The sequence below is a fragment of the Eulemur rufifrons genome, chromosome 30 (genome assembly GCF_041146395.1).
Source record: "Eulemur rufifrons isolate Redbay chromosome 30, OSU_ERuf_1, whole genome shotgun sequence".
Taxonomy (NCBI): domain Eukaryota; kingdom Metazoa; phylum Chordata; class Mammalia; order Primates; family Lemuridae; genus Eulemur; species Eulemur rufifrons.
The window spans coordinates 38323098-38343947 of record NC_091012.1 but is presented as its reverse complement, the minus strand read 5'-3'; positions in this window follow the sequence as shown (position 1 = coordinate 38343947).

The following is a 20850-nucleotide window of genomic DNA, read 5'->3' as shown; positions in this document are numbered from 1 at the left end:
ATAAACCTGGGAATATTGCATATAAACAAGATGAGTGTAGTGTATTTTGTGTTTTTGAGTGTTAAATTGATGATTTGTGTAGTAACATGGAAGTGTTTTTTCTTTTATCAGAAAAAAGAAACATTCCTTTAAAAAAAGGAAAATACTCTCATATATACTTTATTAATGGATATGTTTAGGTTAATAAACCTAATTTAACTTAAAAATATCTCATTCTACCTGTTTAAATGTACTTCAGTTGAGGTTGTTTATAGAGGTAATTGCAATTTGGGGGCCTGGGATTCATCAACAGTACTTGACTAATTCCAAAATGGAATGCTAGGTAGTTCACATTAGAAGATATAGTCCCAATAAAACCATTGAATTAAGGGTAAAGGCTATGATCAAGATCACAATGGAGCTCAGCCTCTTGTACCACAGACTAAGGATTTTATTATAATTACAATTAAGCAAAACATTTATTTTTTTCTATTTTTTATTATGGCAAAATACATGTGACAAAATTTATCATCTTAACCATTTTTAACTGTACAGTTCCATGGTATTAACTACATTCATAATGTTGTGCAACAATCACCACCATCCAACTCCAGAACTCTTCACCTTGCAAAACTGAAACTCTGTACCCATTGAAAAATAATTCCACATTCTCCCCTCCCCTCAGTCCCTGGAAACCATTCCACTTTCTGTCTCTATTATTTTGACTAGGTACTTCAACTAAGTGGAATCATGGAGTATTTGTCTTTTTGTGGCTGGACTATTTCATTTAGCACAATGTCTTCAAGGTTCACCCATATTGTAGCATGTGACAGGATTTCCTTCCTTTTTAAGGCTGGATAATATTCCATTGTAAGTATATACCACATTTTGTTTATTCATTCATTCATTTTTGGTGGATATTTGGTTGCTTCTACCTCTTAGCTATTGTGGATAATGCTACTATGAACATGGGTGTGCAAATGTATCTTTGAGAACTTGCTTTCAATTCATTCAGATATATACCCAGAAGTGGGATTGCTGGGTCATATGATAATTCCATGTTTAATTTTTTGAGGAATCTCCATACTCTTTTCCATAGTGGCTGCACCATTTTACATTCTTACCAACAGTGCACAAGGGTTCCAATTGCTTCACATGCTCACCAACACTTGTCATTTTCTTTTTTTTTTTTGATAGTAGCCATCCTAATGGGTATGAGGTGATATCTCCTTGTGGTTTTGATTTGCATTTCTCTAATGATTAGTGATGTCGAGCATCTTTTCATATGTTTCTTGGCCATTTGTATGTTGACTTTGGAGAAATGTCTATTCAAGTCCTCTGCCCATTTTTAAATTGCATTCTTCTCTCTTGTTTTTATCTGATAAAGCTGTTTAACTATTAAATATTGCAATGCAATAGACATTGTATTTCTGAATGTCAGCAAGGAATTTGTCAAGGCTCCCACACCAGCTATTGTTGACCAGATAGAGATATGTAATTTGGTGAATTACTGATCAAATTCTCATACATGAAAAATACCAATTAGAGAATCAATTTCAATGCAGAAAAAGATTTTTATTGACACATCAGAAGGGTCTATCCAAAGCCCTATCCTAATCACCACTTTCTGCTGAAATGAAGAATGATATTGAATAAATTTTAGCCAGATGTACCAGGATCCACAGTCATTTCTAAAGCCCAATATGATGCGTTAAATCCAGCAACATGCAAAAATAACAAATGAGGATTTTTGTACTAAAGTCTATAAAACCAAATTTGTAGAGAGAGAAAAGCCTTGGTAGAAATACTTATGAAGAAAAAAAACTTCTTAGGAGTTTTAGCAATAATAAATACAAGTTGGAATAATCAATAATAAGTGGTTCCCCAAAACAATCACCCTAGGACTCTTCATACCTAAAGTGTAGTCCCTGGAACAGCTATATCAGTATCACCTGGGAACTTGTTAGAAATGCAAAATTTTGGGTCCCACTTCAAACCTACAGAATCAGATTCTGCATTTTAATAAGATGCTCAGGTGATTAGTGTGCACATTAAAGTATGGGAAGCACAGCCTCAGACTGTTACCTGAGATCAAGTGAAGCACTAGTCTAGATCACACCTCAAATATAGGAGCACCACACATTAAAGAGAGTTACACCAGAGCAATGGATAACCTCAAACCTCTAGATGTATCAAGAACATTCAGTCCAAGCCAAGATGGCTGACTAGAGACATCGTTTGTAGGATCATCCCAGCTGGTAGGCAGAATACTGGACTGAGGAAAGTGGAGAGCAGTTGCAGCTCAGGTGTGGATCACAAGGAGAGACAACAGAGATGTCTGGGGACCCAGTTGAGAAAAACTGTGAAGCTGAGAAAGAAGAAGGTAGAGAGGAGAAGACAGTGGCATGGTCCAAACCCACAGAGGCTCAGAGCCCAGTGAAAGGGTAACGGGGGCTTCCCCTCCCCCACATAGGTACCTTCAGTGAAAATCAGGACATAAAACATACTGGAGGTGCTTCCACCCTCCACGAGCCCAGGCACAGTGGCTAAATAGGAATAACGGTGTAAACCAGTGATCCACAGGAGTTCGTATGTTCAAAAAAGGCCACTCTACTGGAGAGTGCCATGAGATACTGGAGGCCTGGCTTTCTTACACCTAGACACTTCCTCCTGTGCACCTCCTCCAATCATGGCATCAGAGAGAGTAATTTTAGCTCTGGGGATGGCTGGTAGCCACAGCCCCTCCCCCCCATTGCAACAGCAAGAATACTCTTAACTGAGAAGCATATGAATGGCTGCTCCTCCACAGTGGGTGCTCATTCCTGCCCAAGCCCACCACTAAGAGTAGAGCCGCCACAATTTGCAAGCTTCCTGCCCACAGGCATTTCATGGGATTGTGTGCTGGTGGCTTAGACAGGCAGGCTGGACCCGGTGCCCCCTGGGCATTACAGTGCTATAGGGAAACACAGGGGAGAGGTCTTGGTCCTGGGCTCAGGTGGCAAGGAAGCCCTTGTGGACATATCCAATGGGAGAGTATGGAGGGGCTCTGAGGAGCAAGGATCTGTGAGCATGCCCATTCCTCACCCTTGCTGGAGAACCACTATATTGAATAGGGGTGCAGCACTCAGAGTGAATTAGCCTAACCCATGGTTCCCAAGACAACCAAATGCCTAGGGTGTGCCGGCTGAATGAGAGCAGTGGCCACTCCCCACCACCCAATTACAATAGGGAGTGCTGCCTAAGCCAAGAAACTCGTGAGTGGCCACTTCTTCCAGGTGGGAGCATGCCCTTGGCAGAGGCTGGTGCAGAAGAAGAAGCCTACCTCTCTCTCTTTGGGATCTTGTGGTGGAACAGGCGTGAACAATTGGGGATAACCTCACTTGCCAGTGTCCGGCAGAGACGCATGCTAGTGGGTCAGACACACGGACTGAGGGATAGTTCGAGAGCCTGTATTGGGTGGTGAGGAAACTTACGCAGATTGATCTGATGGGATAGTGCTGTGGAGGTCCCGGCAGCAAATAGGGAGGGCGCTCACTCAACAGAGAAACTGTGCTAGTGGACAAGAGTGGAAAGAGCCTAGCCTGGGGCCTTAGCTCTCAAGTGATTAGGCCCCTCCCTCAGGAACAGCCTACCTGGCTTAGAGAGACTGCCCTGAACGTCTACCAGCAGCTCCCTCTAGTGGTCAGATAAGCAAACTCTGAGCCCCACTGAAGCTTTGCAAAACCTCTCCAGCTCTCACAATCCAACCATGATTTGTCTTTCTTCGCCCCCCACCTCAGGGTAAGTAGAGATCAGGAAACCCCTGGGAGCTACAGGGTCCCTCCAAGAACTTGGGGCATTTTTAAGTCCCACCTGGGGTACCAGAGCTTATCACAGGCACAAAAGATAATCTCAGCAGCTGGCTCTTCCATGCAAACGTCAATCAATGACAGGGGGAACAACCCCATAGCTAAGCACAGTGTCTTCCAACTCAAGCAAACAAGGAGTGGCTGATTTGAACCCACAAGTCACACCAACCATCACAGAGATTAATCTGGGGAACCTCACTCACTAGACACTGTTACTCAGAGGTAACCAAAGAGGTTCACCAAACCTGCTAGAACACCCTATAGGCAACTCATAACCAGCCCTCCTCTCCCTGGCACACTCAGGGACTGATCTTCAGGGACCCGGAAGCAGGCCCATAAGCCATGCTTAGCACCCCGAGGTCTCAACTGAGAGGCCAGATGAGAAGGAATCATCAAAAGAACTCTGGAAACATGAAGGATCAGATCAAAAGGACATCCCCAAAAGAAAATAATAACTCCTTACCAATGGATACCAACCAAAATGAAAAGATTGGAATGACAGATGAAGAAATTCAAATATGGATTGTAAGGAAGCTCAATGAAATATAAGAGAAAATAGAAACCCAACAAAAGAAACCACAACAGAAATGCAGGAAATGAATAAAAAATTTACTAAAGAAGTCAAACTGCTAAAGAAATTAAACAAAATTTCTGGAAATGAAAAATTCATTCAATGGCCGGGCGCGGTGGCTCACGCCTGTAATCCTAGCACTCTGGGAGGCCGAGGTGGGCGGATCGTTTGAGCTCAGGAGTTCGAGACCAGCCTGAGCAAGAGCGAGACCCCATCTCTACTAAAAATAGAAAGAAACTATATGGACAGCTAAAAATATATATAGAAAAAATTAGCCGGGCATGGTGGTGCATGCCTGTAGTCCCAGCTACTCGGGAGGCTGAGACAGGAGGATCGCTCGAGCTCAGGAGTTTGAGGTTGCTGTGAGCTAGGCTGATGCCACGGCACTCACTCTAGCCTGGGCAACAGAGTGAGACTCTGTCTCAAAAAAAAAAAAAAAAAAAAAAAAATTCATTCAAGTAAATACAAAACACAGTGGAAAGCCATCTTATCTTTGACAAGGCAGGCAAAAACATACACTGTGGAAAAGAATACCTATTTAATAAATGGTGCTGGGAAAATTGGATAGTCACATGTAGAAGACTGAAACAGGATTTGCACCTCTTATCATTCACAAAACAATTAATTCACAATGGATAACAGACTTAAACCTAAGGCATGAAACTATAAGAATTCTAGAAGAGGTTGGAAAAACTCTCATAGATACCAGTCTAGGCAAAGAATTTATGAAGAAGACCCCAAAGGCAATCACAGCAACAACAAAAATAAATAAATGGGACCTGATCAAATTAAACAACTTCTGCACAGCCAAGGAAACAATCGTTAGAGATAATAAACAACCTACATAGTAGGAGAAAATATTTGCATGCTATACATCCGATAAAGGGCCAATAACCAGAATCTAAAAAGAACTCAAGCAAATCAGCAAGAAAACATCAAATAACCCCATTAAAAAGTGGGCAAAAGACACGAACAGAAACTTTTCAAAAGAAGATAGAGTAATGGCCAACAAACATATGAGAAAATGCATAAAATCTCTAATTATCAGGGAAATGCAAATCAAAACCACAATGAGGTAGCACCTAACTCCAGTGAGAATGGCTTTTATCAAAAATTCCCAAAACAACAGATCCTGGCATGGATGCAGAGAGAAAGGAGCACTTATTCACTGTTGGTGGGACTGCAAAGTAGTACAACCTCTATGGAAAATAGTAAGGAGATACCACAAAGAACTAAACATAGCACTACTATTTGATCCAGCAATCTCACTACTGGGTATTTACTGAAAGGAAAAAATGAAATCTTATAAAAAAAAAAAAAACATTTGCACTCGAATGTTTATAGCAGCACAATTCACAATTGCAAAGATGTGGAAACAATCCAAGTGCCCATTAATACGTGAGTGGATTAATATAATGTGGTATATTTGTACCATGGGGTACTATTCAGCCATAAAAAGGTGAACTAATATCTTTTGTAACAACCTGGATGGAACTAGAGACTGTCCTTCTAAGTGAAGTATCGCTAGAATGGAAAAACAAACACCACAGGTACTGACCGTTAAATTGGAACTAATTGCTCAACACACATCTACACATATGGTAGTAAACTTCCAGGGAAATCAAGCAGGTGGGAGCGGGGAAGAGAGGATGGGTAAATTCACACCTAATGGGTGCAATGCACATTATCTGGGTGATGGACACATAACTTTGATTAAAACTGTACCAAAGTAGTTCATGTAACCAAAAAGTTTGTAGCCCCATAATATTCTGAAACTTAAAAAAGTATAACAAAATATTTTAAAGTTATAGTAAATCAGAATAAAGCATATCTTGATTATGTTCAGTACATAAGGCACTGTCAAACAATATCACATTAGGATTACTTTTAGGGTTGAACATCAGTCTAGTCAAAATGAGGCTGGTGGCACAGATGGAAGCTTGGTTACCTACAGGAAGATTGAGAAAATAAGTAATATATTATGGATATTGGAAGTCAAATTTCTCAGTGTCAGAGATGGGAGTAATATGTACGGAAAGGGAGTAAACTAGAATGAAACTTGTGCTCTTGGATTGGAATTAAAATATTACTGTTAACTCATGATTTTTAGTAAATGGAGATTTAAAAAAGAATATTCAAAAGTACTAGGGATATTTAGTTTACTATGTATGTGCTATGCAATACAGAAGCTATTAGCCACTAACTAGCCTCATATGGCTACTGAACACTTAAAATGAAGCTAATCTGAATTGAAATATGCTCTAAGCATAAATTACACACCAAACTGCAAAGAGTTAGTAAGAGAAAAAAGAGTTAATAAGAGTTAAAAAGAGAATGTGAAGTATCTCTTCAAGAATTTTGACAGTGAATATGATGAAATAATACTTTGGGTATATTGATTTAAATAAAATATATTATTAGAATTAATTTCACCTGTTTTTATTTGCATTTTCATTGTGGCTACTAGAAAATTTAAAATTAATTTTGTTGCTCATGTTTTGTTTCTATCAGACAGTGCTGCTTTAGAAACATCCAGGGGCAGGCATAATAGCTCTTTTTAAATATGTGGAGCATGGCTGTGTGAATGAAGTATTAACCTGGCCCTGTCTGGAACCAAGGGTTAGAACCAGGGTCTTAATATTATTATAAGATTAAGGACAGGTAAAGAATCTTGTTTTCCAAAAATGCCCAGTAGGGAGTGACGTATACATCACTGAATCTGTGACTCATGAAAAGGTTTCATTTCTTGCTTTACAAAATAATCTGAAAATATGACAATGAATATGAAACAAGAAAACCTAACTATATAACAAAATGCACTGTCATATGAATAGTTCTCAACACTCTCTCTCTTTTCCTCTGGAGAATTACACTTAATTCATTTTATTTTCTCTTTAGACAATGATCGAAGGAAGTTCAGACATGATCAGAAGAGCTGATATTCATGATTGCAGATGAACATTTTCCTGTAGATGTCAATTAATCTTGCTAAACGTCTAATAGATGAGCTGGATAAATCACAGCTCGCCTCTCAGGACAAATATTGCCTTGCTGAGACCATCAAGTTTCCCAGCAAGTCTACTTCAGTAATGGAGGAAAAAAAATACTGCCTGACTCCATAAACCAGGGCTTCAATTTCAACAAAATCTAATCAAAGCTGGAAGCTGAGTTTATCAAGAAATACAGATTTCACCACTATGATATATATTGAGGATAATGCCAAAGAAAATAACTGTCTTATCTTTATTCCAAGTTCAAAAGCTGCAATATTTTGGCTCATATTTCACTAGTTTTAAGTAGTTTGCGTCTTCTAGATGATCAGTAGAGATGCAAAATTATTATTTTTGGTCCTAGGAACTTGGCTGTTAGACCCTGTTTAAATCAATGAAATCAGAAACAAAGGAAGTTTTAGGGGGATTGGTTGTTTAGCTTTATTTAATAGAACCAGGCTTTTATGGGGGAAAAAAAAAGATTATGTGATTTGATCTGGCATAGGGAATTTTATGAGTAGATTTGTTCTATCTTCCAATTATAAATCAGCAATCCAGAGTGGTGGATTGCTGTCTTTAAGATAATGACTTAGAGTCAAGAGAATTCAGGTACCTGAAATTCTCAACTAGGCTGAGGGGGCAAGTATCAAACCAAACCAAATAACCATGACTCAGGGACTCAGTGATACATCAAACAGAAGGATGTGTGTGCAGTGGGCAGGTATCAGAGAAAAGGAGTCTGTTGGATAGAATGATCAGTCAGTGATTACTGCTATTTTTCATGACTGCATATGAACCTACATTATAGATGTAACTTAGAATAGCCCCATATTTCCTTCATATATTACAGAATATTTACTTTTTCTAGTCTTTTGGCCATCTTATAATAAATCATACTGTACTAAATACCTTTCCACCTCAAAGTTATATTTACCTTTCCTTGTTCCTTAGGCTAGATTTGTTTCCATACCATTACTAACCTGAAGGTAGGAACATTTAAGGCATCATTCATTTGTCTGGAATATATTTTGGTAGATTGCACAACATAAAAATATTGTGTGTTCTATTTCATTAATTTTCATTTGTAATAATTTGCTAATAAATATTGATTTTGTTAATGAATAGACTTATACCAATTAATAACTGGGCACAAAGATACCAACAAGTTTAATAATTTTTAAAGTTTTAATAATTTTTCATGGATTTTGGTCATCTAATCATAACTGCAGAACTGAAATACATCATTTTTTTTCTACTTTACCAAGTTGTCCTTCTGTTTCTCAGAATCAACATTTTTAGGCATTATGTAGAAACACTCCTTAACCCAGTTTTGTAGAGAAAAGAAGATATATTTGGAGCTGGAAGAGGAAAGTTGGCAAATAGGGTTAGTAGTGGATTTTGTGTGCCCAGTCAAGTTCTTCAGAAGGTGTTCTGAACGGCTTCCACCTGTGTGCAATCCCAGAGACATTAGTTCATCTTCAGTGAATATGGCAGGACATGCATCTGAGAACCAAGAGGCAAATGGCAAGCAGAGATGCCTGTAGGGGAAGGAGTGAGAGTGAGAGTGATGATACAGCTAGTTCCAGGATGATCTAAAATTCCTTGCATTGTAGATACACCATTGCAAATATTAATACACCAAAAAATAAATCAAGCTACGTCCTGGATGGACCTGGAGGACATTGTGCAAGTGCGAGTGAAATAAGCCAGGAACAGAAAAGCAAATACCACATGATCTCACTTACTTGCAGAAACTAAAAAGTTGAACTCATAAAAGCAGAGAATAGAATAGTGGTTACTAGGGGCTAGGGAGGAGTGAGTGTCAGGGAGATGTTGGTCAAAGGATACAAAATTTCAGTTAGACAGGAGGAAACGATTCAAGAGATCTGTTGTTCAACATGGTGACAACAGCTAATATCAATATACTGTATTCTTGAAAATTGCTAGGACAGTAGATTTGAAGTGTACTAACCACAGGAAAATGATAAGTATGTGAAATAATGCATATGTTAATTAGTTTGATTTAGCCATTTCACAATGGTGTATGTATTTCAAAACATCATGTTGTACATGATAAGTATATATGATTTTTGTCAATGAAAAAATTAATTAATCTTAAAAATCATGTAGTCTACACCCACCTCTCCCTCTTCCTGGCTCCCTTATGGCTGTCATTGCTGAGTGCACCCTTCAGATCTCAGCTTTCCTCATAGTTCTTTGCCAGCTCCTGCTCTTCTCAGTTCACTCTCCTCAGACATTTCATCCACTGCTGGCCTGAAATTCTATGTAGGACCTTGACAGCTCTGAGACTCACAGGGCCTCAGAGGCCTGGCTGTCATCTCCCCTGCTGTCACCAGACATGTGTCCTGCCCATGGGAAAAGTCTCCCCACCCAGCTGGATCCCACACCTGCTGCAGCAGCTGCACCACCCCCGGTCCTCAACCAAATAGGCTTCAGGTCTCTGCCCGCCCCAACCCGTGCAAACACACCAGTCACATCCCAGAATGGGAACAAGGGACCAGGTACTTCCCCTCTGGTCAGTGAAAAGCCTCCCTCCCACAGCCCTTGCTGGTTCGCGTTGCTCCTGAGTACAGCCCCGTGTGGCCTGGCATGTGCTGCCCTGTCCTCCTCCCTGGGCTGCCACTACATGGGAGTAATGAACTGCTGCCAGTCTCATCTGCCCGCTGTTGGGTGATATGTGCTCAGCCATCTTATGTCATCTGGGGTGGGGGACCCCTCCTTCACCACTGGGGTGAGTGGGAGGTGATCAGAACATGCTGTGACTCCCACTTTGTCCTTTGTGCAAGGATATCTTCCTCCTTATTTGTCATGCTATGAGAGCCACAATTCTTGGGCTTATGAACACCTTCTCCAACACCATGGTTTCCTCAAAACCTCACTTTTGTCCAATAACTCTTTTTGTGGCAGCTGAAATTTGTGTATGATCTCAGGCCTGTGTAACCTTCCAGTCTTACACTCACCTAGAAGCCTCTGGCCTCATACAATGCTGGAATGGCCTATTGGAAACTCAGTTATAATATTATATGGGAGACAGAAGCGTGCAAGGATGGAGGGCTGTTCTACAGGACATAGCTCAAGTTTTTACAAGCAACCTATGGTGCCACTGTCCAATGCCAGGATGGGGTAGACAGAAACCCTCCCACTCTTATACCCTAAAACATTTACCATTTTCTCCTTTCATTCTCCCAAAAAGTGGACTTGGAGGGTTTGGAGGGTTAAAGTACAAAAGGCCAGATGCCTCTCCAATGGAACATATCTGTGGTTCTATTAAATTGGAAACTGACATTGGCTTATTGTCCCCTCTCCGCTGTCAGGCCTTTGGGTAACAAAACTGATAGTTGAGAAGGAGTCACTGTCCTGAATGGGTGAGTGTTCCAGATTACCAAGGGGAGCATAGGTTGCTGATTCTTAGCGGGGGGAAAGACGACTACTTCTGGAACTGAGGGGATTCACTGGGGTACCACCTAGCATTCCCATGTCCAGCATTTATTGTTCAATGGAAAACTGATGCAATTCCATAATGGCATCACTTCCAAGCATTCATATCCTTTAGCAATGAATGCCTGGGTCACCCCACCAGGTAAAGATCCACCAACATTTCAAGCTGCTGGCAGAGTACAAGGAATCAGTTTCACAGGAATGGAGATAGAATGGCTTGTCCTTCATCCATTTCACGATAACATTCAGGAAAATCTCTTGTAATTACTAAGGTTACAGTTTAGGTTTCAAGTAGTATTTAAATCAAATTGACCTCATTTTTCAATGATAAGGTTGCTGACCACAGTTTGTATGTTACCTTTTGTTGGAAAAAGGGTTTCTTTTTTTATGTTCTGCATTATAGTTTATTTATTTTTATTTTTTTTTAATTTCAGCATATTATGGGGGTACAAAAGTTTAGGTTACGTATATTGCCCTTGCCCCCTTCCCCCCGAATCAGAGCTTCAAGCATGTCCATCCCCTAGATGGTGTGCATCGGACTCATTATGTATGTATACAGCCATCCGCTCCCCCCACCACATCTGCCTGACACCCCATCAATGTTATTCCTAAATGTGCTCTTAGGTGATGATCAGTGAAACCAATTTGATGGTGAGTACATGTGGTTCTTATTTTTCCATTCTTGGGATATTTCACTTAGTAGAATGGGTTCCTGCTCTATCCAGGAAAATACAAGAGGTGCTAGATCACCATTGTTTCTTATAGCTCAGTAGTACTTCATGGTATACATATACCACATTTTATTAATCCACTCATGTATTGATGGGCACTTGGGTTGTTTCCACATCTTTGCAATTGTGAATTGTGCTGCTATAAACATTCGGGTGCAGGTGTCTTTTTATGGAATGACTTTTGTTCTTCTGGGTAGATGCCCAGTAATGGGATTGCTGGATCAAATGGTAGATCTACTTGTATCTCTTTGAGGTATCTCCATATTGCTTTCCACAGAGGTTGCACTAGATTGCAGTCCCACCAGCAGTGTGTGAGTGTTCTTCTCTCTGCATCCATGCCAACATTTATTGTTTTGGGACTTTTTGATAAAGGCCATTCTCACTGGAGTTAAGTGATATCTCATTGTGGTTTTGATGTGCATTTCCCTGATGATTAGAGATGTTGAGCATTTTTTCATATGTCTGTTGGCCATACTTCTGTCTTCTTTTGAAAAATTTCTATTCATGTCCTTTGCCCATTTTTTTGATAAGGTTGTTTGATTTTTTCTTGCTGATTTTCCTGAGTTCTAAATAGATTCTAGTTATCAGCCCTTTATCGGATGTGTAGCATGCGAAAATTTTTTCCCATTCTGTAAGTTGTCTGTTTGCTCTTGTGACAGTTGGGTTTCTTTTTTTGATCAAAGCAACAGTGAGTGCTTCCTGTGGAAAAAGTGGTGGGGCCGGGTGCAGTGGCTCACACCTGTAATCCTAGCACTCTGGGAGGCTGAGGCGGGAGGATCACTCGAGGTCAGGAGTTCGAGACCAACCTGAGCAAGAGCGAGACCCTGTCTCTACTAAAAAATAGAAAGAAATTATCTGGACAACTAAAAACATATAGAAAAAATTATCCAGGCATGGTGGTACATGCCTGTAGTCCCAGTGACTGGGGAGGCTGAGGCAGGAGGATCTCTTGAGCCCAGGAGTTTGAGGTTGCTGTGAGCTAAGCTGATGCCACTGCACTCTAGCCTGGGCAAAACAGCGAGGCTCTGTCTCAAAAAAAAAAAAAAAAGTGGTGGATTGTTTTCTTTATTTTCAGTTTTCCCAAGCAGATATATTCCCCTCTGCACTGTTCCATACTCCAGAAGGATGGCAACGTAGACTGCAGCATCTTGGCTTCCTTGCTCTTTGGCTGGTACACAAATTTGGCCAATGAGAGGCAATAGCCAGAAATTTATAAGTGGAAGAAGAGAGTGTTCCCTGACATAGTGTGAGGCACTCTCCATTCAGCCTGTGGTCTCTGAGGTTCACCTGCATCCATATTTTCCTTTGATGAGGCTGCATATGGCCTTCACTAAGATCCCTTGAGAAAAATCCCTTTAAGAAAATCCCTGTCAAATTTTCTTTCCTTCTCCTTCTTTGTCAGCGATTTCCCTTTTGAATTTCTTATTTGTGATTCTGACTTCAGAGGACATAAGTCAGGCCCCCTAAGTAGACACTTAGAAGCCCTGGCCTTCAGTAAATTTCAAATGTAGGGGGTTTGCCCCTTGTAAACTCAGCACACCATATAACAAGAGTGAAGAGGGCCTGTGTGGTCTCCAACCCATCCAGAGACTCCAATGTGAGTTGACCCTTTCACATGGATGAGTGGTCAGAGTTCACACCACTGTTTGTGATTACCTTACATACTGGTTCTCCATGGATGGACAGGTAACACCCTGAGGGATGAGGAGTAGGAATAGTTGGTACCAATTGTTTTGGGCACTCAGCCAGGTCTGAGACTATATAGAGTACCAAGTGAACATCCTGTTATACCACTATGAGTAACTTTACTATTTATGTATGTAACAAATGTGTCTTAGTTGGATTGGGCTCCTATAACTGTAAATTGGGGGACATATATTTAGAAAAAGCAAGCTTACTGCTCACAGTTCTGAAGGCTGTGAAGTCCAAGATCAAGATACCATCAGATTAGGTGACTGGTGAGGGCCTACCTCCTGGTTATATAAGAGCACATTATCATTGTGTGTTCCCGTGGGGGAAGCAGGGAATTAGCTACCTTGGGCCTATTGCATAAGGGCACCAATCCCATTCATGAGGGCTCTGACCTCATCATGCATCCAAAGGCCCCACGTCCTAATGCCATCACCTGGGGATTAGGATTTCCACATACGAACTTGCGGGGGGGAATAAGCATTCGGACCATAGCACAAGCACTGCTTGGCACTTTTGTGCTACTTGATTTTTCACTCAATATTATGACCGTGACCTTATCCACGTGTCACTCTACATCCTAGATTTCATCTCCTCTATGTATGGCCATGGAGTGTAGCAGGTTGGCTGTTACTGGTCTCTGCTCCTCTGGGTCTGGCTCCTTCTTGCCCTACCTGCTGCTGCTTCAGCCTCAATCCTCCCCGTTTCCCTCCCTCCAGCTGCTGCCGGATCCTGTAAGGCAGGTGAGCAGTAACCGACACAGGAGTATTCAGACACCTTTGCCACCAACAGTCCTGCCAGGAGGCCCCTGCCTGGGAGCCCTTGTCAGCCCTCCCCCATCCCACAGCCTGCTGCACCCTCTGAGGACAGGCTGGTGGCTGTATTGTGGCAATGCCCAATCAGCATGGACGGCAGAGGGGACAGGGACAGAGGAGGGGGAAAAGGACATCCACAGGCTGAGTTTTCTACATAATATGGAACTGGAAGAGTCAGGGCTCAGGGGAGAGAGAGTAGCAGCCCCTTCGATGCGGGTGGGGGAGGAGAGAGAGGAAGGGGCTGGGGGCATGCTGGACAGGCTGTGAGGGTCCAGACAACTGGGGAGGAGGGCAGGGGAGAGAAGTGCTGCTTGCAGTCTCCTTGGCATCCCACTTTTAGGACAAGAGTAAGGCTTGGCATTTGTGGTTGCCTTATTTTTTCACTGTAGGTTCATTGCATCTCCTCTTACCTTGTGCTTGCCCATGTTCCCCAGGGACCTGGCCTCTCAGCTCTCCCTTCAGCTTCACCTCTCTGTTCCCAACTCCCCATTCCCTAAGAAGTTCCCACTTGGGGTTTCTCAGAGTGAAGACCTGAATTTCTCATTCCTCTAGAGATCTTTCCTCCATGGGAGCCGTCTCACGAGTCTGGGTAACCTGTGGGCTGGCATCGCTTCAGTCAAGTCAATTCTCTTCAATTGGCTGTGGGTGAACAGGTGTATTTCACATGCACCAGAAAATGCACCTGCGATTCCCCTTCTCTGGGGACAAGGAGGGAAACAATTACCTGTAGAAATGTCCTGTGCTCTGATTTTTTTATGTTAAATGGAACCAACAAAGACACAATACTGTAGTTTCTAAATGATGCTCTCACGAGCATCAGAATAGAAAGTATCCTACCCTCCCACACAGCCCATGGGCCTGTTGTTGTCAATGATGTCTTTTCATCTGGGTGCGAATAAGGTTTCAGAGGAGAACACGATGGATGTCTCCGCATAATGGCGAGGGAGAGGCCTTGGTCCTTGAATGACCTACTACCACACAACCACCGCCTTGCTGTTTATTCAGAGTAAAGGTGGAAGACATCTGATGGGCAGCATGATCTCCCCGTCTCCCCTGTGTCAGGGGCCCCTACCCAGAAAGTTTAGAATGAATAGCATCCCCTGTCCAGTGTGACTCAGGAAAGTTGTGTCGCCGTGAAACCATATCAAACCAAAAGCTGTGAAAATGCACCTTCTCTTTCAATTGTCGGTAAATGGAGAACTTTTATTCTAAAACCTTTTTTTTTTGGATTTTCTAGGATTCTGGGTAGGCATAAGCATGTTAGTGACATGACGTTTTGGCAAAGGCCACCTCCACCCTGGCATTGCTCGTGTCAGCATCCACAGGTGCTTGGTCAGATCCTCGTCATTTGTGTGCATCCCCAGCTGTCTTCCCAGTAAAAAGTTCAGCACGTTCTTGGAGGCCAGGTTGGGTTTTAAGTATTCGTCGGCCTTTCTCCTGATGTTTGCAGTGGGCTTGCTCACCGTGACTTTAGAGAGTCCTTCATCCATCACTGGTCGACTCCACTCAGCCTCAGGAAAGCAGCACAGCCAACATAGCCTGGTAAAGATGATGAAATCCAGATAATGCAGTCAACCCAGGGGCCTCTTATTCACTCCCCAGTGCCAACCCCTGACACACACACACACACTTAATGCCAGCAGCAGTCCTAAGAGATTGCTTTGGAGCATCATCTGATTTGAATGCCAACGTTTTCATTCCTTTCATTCTGTCATACGCATGGGTCTGTGTCCAGAATCTGCTCTGTTTTACTGATGCAATTTTAATTTCTGTTTCAATTTCTACATCTATAGTGTAGGTTTTCATACCTTGTGGGCCAATCCCCCCATGAAGGTAATTCCCACACGTGTTCTCATACCTTATGTAATAGAATAATCAACTCATTTTGTTGCTTGAAAAAATCCTATGGAGGTTGATGACTGTGCTTGCACTGAATTTATAGATTAATTTGGGGTGAATAATTGATATGGTAATTCATACTGCTGTGTAGAAATACTGGTATTTTAGAGTCAAACAGGAACCTGACAAAATATTTCCTGTATATTTGCCACCATTTTTAGAAACCACATTCACTTGTGTTTGGTTGCCGGTGTGAATTGGATACGATATTGCTTATTATATCATAATTTATTCTTAGAGGATCTTGCAGTATATTCTTTCATGTGTTTGACGTGTGTCTACCTTACTTCTATGTCAAACACCTAGGTGACTGACTTGGTTGACAAAAGAAGAGAAAGGCAATGTTTCCAAACTTCCTTTTGCAAATAGAGTATGTTTTACCAATAGTATGAAATGAAATACAACCATGGAAAAGGGAAGGGGTTCTCCATGTACTGACTGGAAAGGATCTCCAAGAAATGGTCACTGAAGAAGGAAAGTTGTAAAACATCATGCCCCTTAGCATCCTATTTTGTTTCCTCACAGAGCCATGTATATGAATAAAAGCAAATGCAGAAAACAAGGTCTGGAAGAATTTACAGCGTACTGATGATGGAACTTCCTCTGGTGCAGGGATGTAAGGTGGAGGGGCAAGAAAGGCGCTGGTGAGACAGAAGAGGGACAGGGCTTGGGCCTCTCGCCTGACCTCAGGAGTCAACATCACAGGACTGCATTAGCTGCAGAGGGCTCAAGGAGTTTGCTAACTGCCAGAATTTAGCCCGTCCCTACCAGAAAAGGGCTCAACCATCTGTCTGTTGAGTAACGTTTTTCAACACCAATGACGCAAGACACGGACACAAGCTGATAAGGAACTTGGCTGCAAAGAAACCAGGCTTATCTGGATCAACTGCCTCAAGCCAGAACAGACCCCCCCCCCACCCACACACACAGTGACCTTACCTTGACAGTTTCCTCATCATGGTGTCATTTCAATGCTAAATGTCACTCAGGGTGGAGATTGAACATGCTGATGAGAGTGGTGACGCATGAAGAAGCATGTAATAGAATCGTGCAGGCACAAAGTATTCTCCACCTCTACATGCGTACACGTTACCCCTTTCCCACCCACGCCTCTTTAAACGCTCCTCTCGGGGATCCAGCCTGAGGACTCTTTCCTTTGGGCTGTCTCCCTTGTGCTCGGGCATCAGCCCCAATAAAGCCCTGTCTGTGACTCCTGTTTGTCCCCTTGCTGATTTCCATCGCGTAGAGAGCCCAAGGGCCCTCCCAGTGACAGTGGGACTGTCAGAAACCCCGGACCGTCAGTGGTGTGTACGTCACTCTCGCGTTTATTTCCACAGCAAGCACGAGCAATTGTGTGCGGCCCATCCTGTCAGTGGTGTACCAGTGAAACAAGGTTCTTTGGAGGCACAGATCAGAGCCCCAGAGAGGCAACACTGTGGCAGGCTGATTCCCAGTCTCTTTGTCACCTGTCTCTTCCAAGGCAATGAGTACTGGCAGGGGAACCCAAGGAAGGGGCCTGGTCAGAGGGAAGTCACCAAAACCCAAACCAACAAAAACACAGGCGGATGGTGAAGCTGTCGGTGGAGTTCAAGGCAAGAGGGCAGACTGAGCCAGGAAGATTTTCAACTGTGTCTGTGACTTTAAGAGGTTCTCATTCAGGAGGCAGAAAAGAAGAGGTGATGACACCATTCTGCAGTCCCTGAGGCTCCCTTAGCCTCCCCCATTTTGCCAGCAATAAAGTAATGAGAGAAGGAAAACACCCCCAGCGATGCCATCCCCAGCCCACCCCAGCGGGGGGCTGCCCTCCCCAGGGGCTTGCGGTGCAGTAGTTCATGTACCCTCCTGACAGCTCCAGGTGAGTGCTACTGTCACTCCCATTAATCCGGGACAGGAAACAGGCACAGGAAAGTTATGGAATTGGCCCAAGGTCACACAGCCAGTATGTGGCAGAAGCAGGATGTGAACCCATTGAGTCTGGCCTCAGGGCCACAGTCTCCACTCCTTCAGGAGCCTCCTCTTGGCCCTGTGGAGGGCCATCGAAGGATTCTCGGTCCTCCTCAATTTGTTTTGCACCCTGAACACGGCATCAGTGTCTTTGTGGGGTTCTATGTGGGGTGGGAGGAAAGCTGGATGACTGTCACTCAAGAAAGGCAATGTGACACCTGGGTCCCTCATACAGCCTTCTCTGCCTCAGTTTCCTCAGTTGTTATGTGAGACTGAGTGGGGCAGCCAGTGTGGGGAAGCCACATCTCCTCAAAATGGTCATTTTATTTCCTCAGGAGGCCAGCACTGTAAAAAGTACAGAGCCCTGTCCTCACCTTTATCCCTCCGACAGCTGGTCATACTCCAGGTCCCACTTCTGGACTACAACCACGTGGGCCACCCTGAATGTGAGCAATTTAGTTGTGCTAATTCAGAGACTTGGACAGTAATATAGCTGGAGAAATATGACTGCTCACACCCAAAATGTCTGCAGTTGAACACCCCATGGATGAGAATTCTCTATTATAAAAGTAGTGATTGCAGAGTCATGGCCACGGCTGGATGCAGAGACAGAGGAAGAGCAGAGAATCCTACCTGGGGCTGTGTTCTCTTGTGGCTTTCACTGAGGGGTTGGATCTTGAGGTCAAGGTTGCTGATCACTGCCCAGTGGACCTGTAGAAATGCAATGAACACTGTTAAAGTGTTTTGGTAACTCCTCCCACAGGACAAGATTCAATGAACAGATTTTGCATGAGCCAGGGAGTAGCTCTGAGTCCCGGATAGCTGAGTGTGCAGGGAACAGATAGGGACATCGTACTCAAATACAGGTAACATCTACTTCCTCTCCAGGCACCTTCTACTCACTCACTCACCGTATTCAGCCCTGAACCAGGGGTAATCCAGGTGATGGTGGCTAGTGGTCAGATTTTGCCACTACCTCTGCTTGGAAGGTTGTGAGATACATTGTGAGTTACTGTAACTCCTCCCGGTAAACAACCAGTCTATTTTGACTTTTTTGTGAGCCTTCTGAAACACTGTTGCAAGGGGCTTGCCTTGCTTTGATTAACTCATAGCTCTCTCAGGGCAGAAAAGCAGCTACGTGGGCGGTGTTCCTTTAAAACACCAAAAGGACAGAAAAACTGCAACTGCCCTGGGCAAAGCATAAATAAAAGTTGGGCAAAACAATAGAAGCCCTGAAAACTACAGAGGAAAAGCTGGGGAGAGATAGCTGAGGAATAAGGGCTTTGAAAGGTCTCACATATGCTAAGTAATTTGGATTGGCCACATGCCTGCCTTGAGCAAATAGGTATGCTCAGAAAAGTAGAAACAATACCCTAAGCTTCCTGCATTTTCAACTCTGGCTGATCTTTAGGTTCAGTGCAAGCAAAAAGTGTTGCTTAAGGCAGAGTCGAAAAAGGTCTGACTAAGCATTAGAGGAGTGCCCCAACACAGAGTAAAACTGTGAAAGTGTTTTTGTCTGTATTTTCCCCTTTTTCCTCCTTGTCTCCCTCTCTCCCTCCCTCCCTTCCTCTCATTCCTTCCTCTCTAGGCATTTAAGAAATCTCTGCCAACCCACTGGCTGATTATTAGGCTAAAAAAGAAGAGAGTTTGGAGACAATACATAACAATGAATACAGTCTTTACAAAAAATAGATTGGAAAGTCACTATACAAACAAATACCATGCCCATCAACAAGCAACAAAAGTCATGGGGAAGGGGAAGAACCTGATTTCCAGAGTGGTCATATTATAATAATCAGTATTTCCCACTTTCAACAAAAAATTAGAAAAGCAAAGAAACACAGAAGTATGGCCCATTGACAGGGCAGAAAGAAATAAACAGAAACTGTCCCTCAAGAAGACCGTATGCTGGAATTACTAGACAAAGTCTATAAATCAACCATATTAAATATCACAACATATTACAGAGATGTAAAAATTCATTTACAGAGATGCAAAAATCCTAAATACAAATAAGCAAACAAATCCCCCAATGCATTAGAAGAAATTTACATCATCACCAAATAGGGATCACTTCCAGAAGGTAAGAATGGCATAGTATTAGAAAAATGGCTCATATTTTTCTCCATATTAAGAGCTCACAAGGAAAACATTAAGATATTGAGGATGCTAAACATCATTTGCAAACCACAATCCACCATTTACCAAAAATCTACAATATAATACAGATAAACATTTCTTTACCAAAACCATCAAAGATATTTCAAAGTAACTGTGAATATCATCGACTAAAACAGGAACCATCTAAGGGATATCAGCAGTTTTTGTTGTATTTCTAGATGCCGAGTTTTTGGCATTGTAACATTTCTGAAATCAAGAAGGCAAGGATAAGGTATAAGTACCTTAAATTTCCATTATCAAGTTAATGGTGTGCCTTAAAAATGGATTGAAGTCTTAAGAATCGAGGACCTTCTGTTGTGAAGGTCAATTAGTGCGGATTAGAGGCACATATTGGAGTTTCTTGATTCTAAGGTCCTCTTTTCAGGTTCTGAAATCATACTATTTTTATTATATATGTCAAATATGACATGTACCTGACAATAATGACATGTCTGTTTTGAAGTTTCAAAGGTAACCTGTAGAGTACTAAGCAAACAGTGGGGCGAACATGGAAGTGTTTAGAAAAGACAATGCCAAAAAGATTCTCATGCTGGATTATTTATTTTTCTTCTGGCCCTTCAAAGCCAGGCTGTGTGGTGTAATGGAAAACACCTCTGACTAAGGGACCAAAGTTCTACTGCAGCCTTGGTCGGGAATTAATTCTGTGCCCGTTAATTCGTTGCAGGTCCTCGTGACTTCTGAACTGATCCTCTGCGGGGCCACGTTGGTCCTCCCACCTCTGCCTTATCCTTGGAAGTTTCAGCA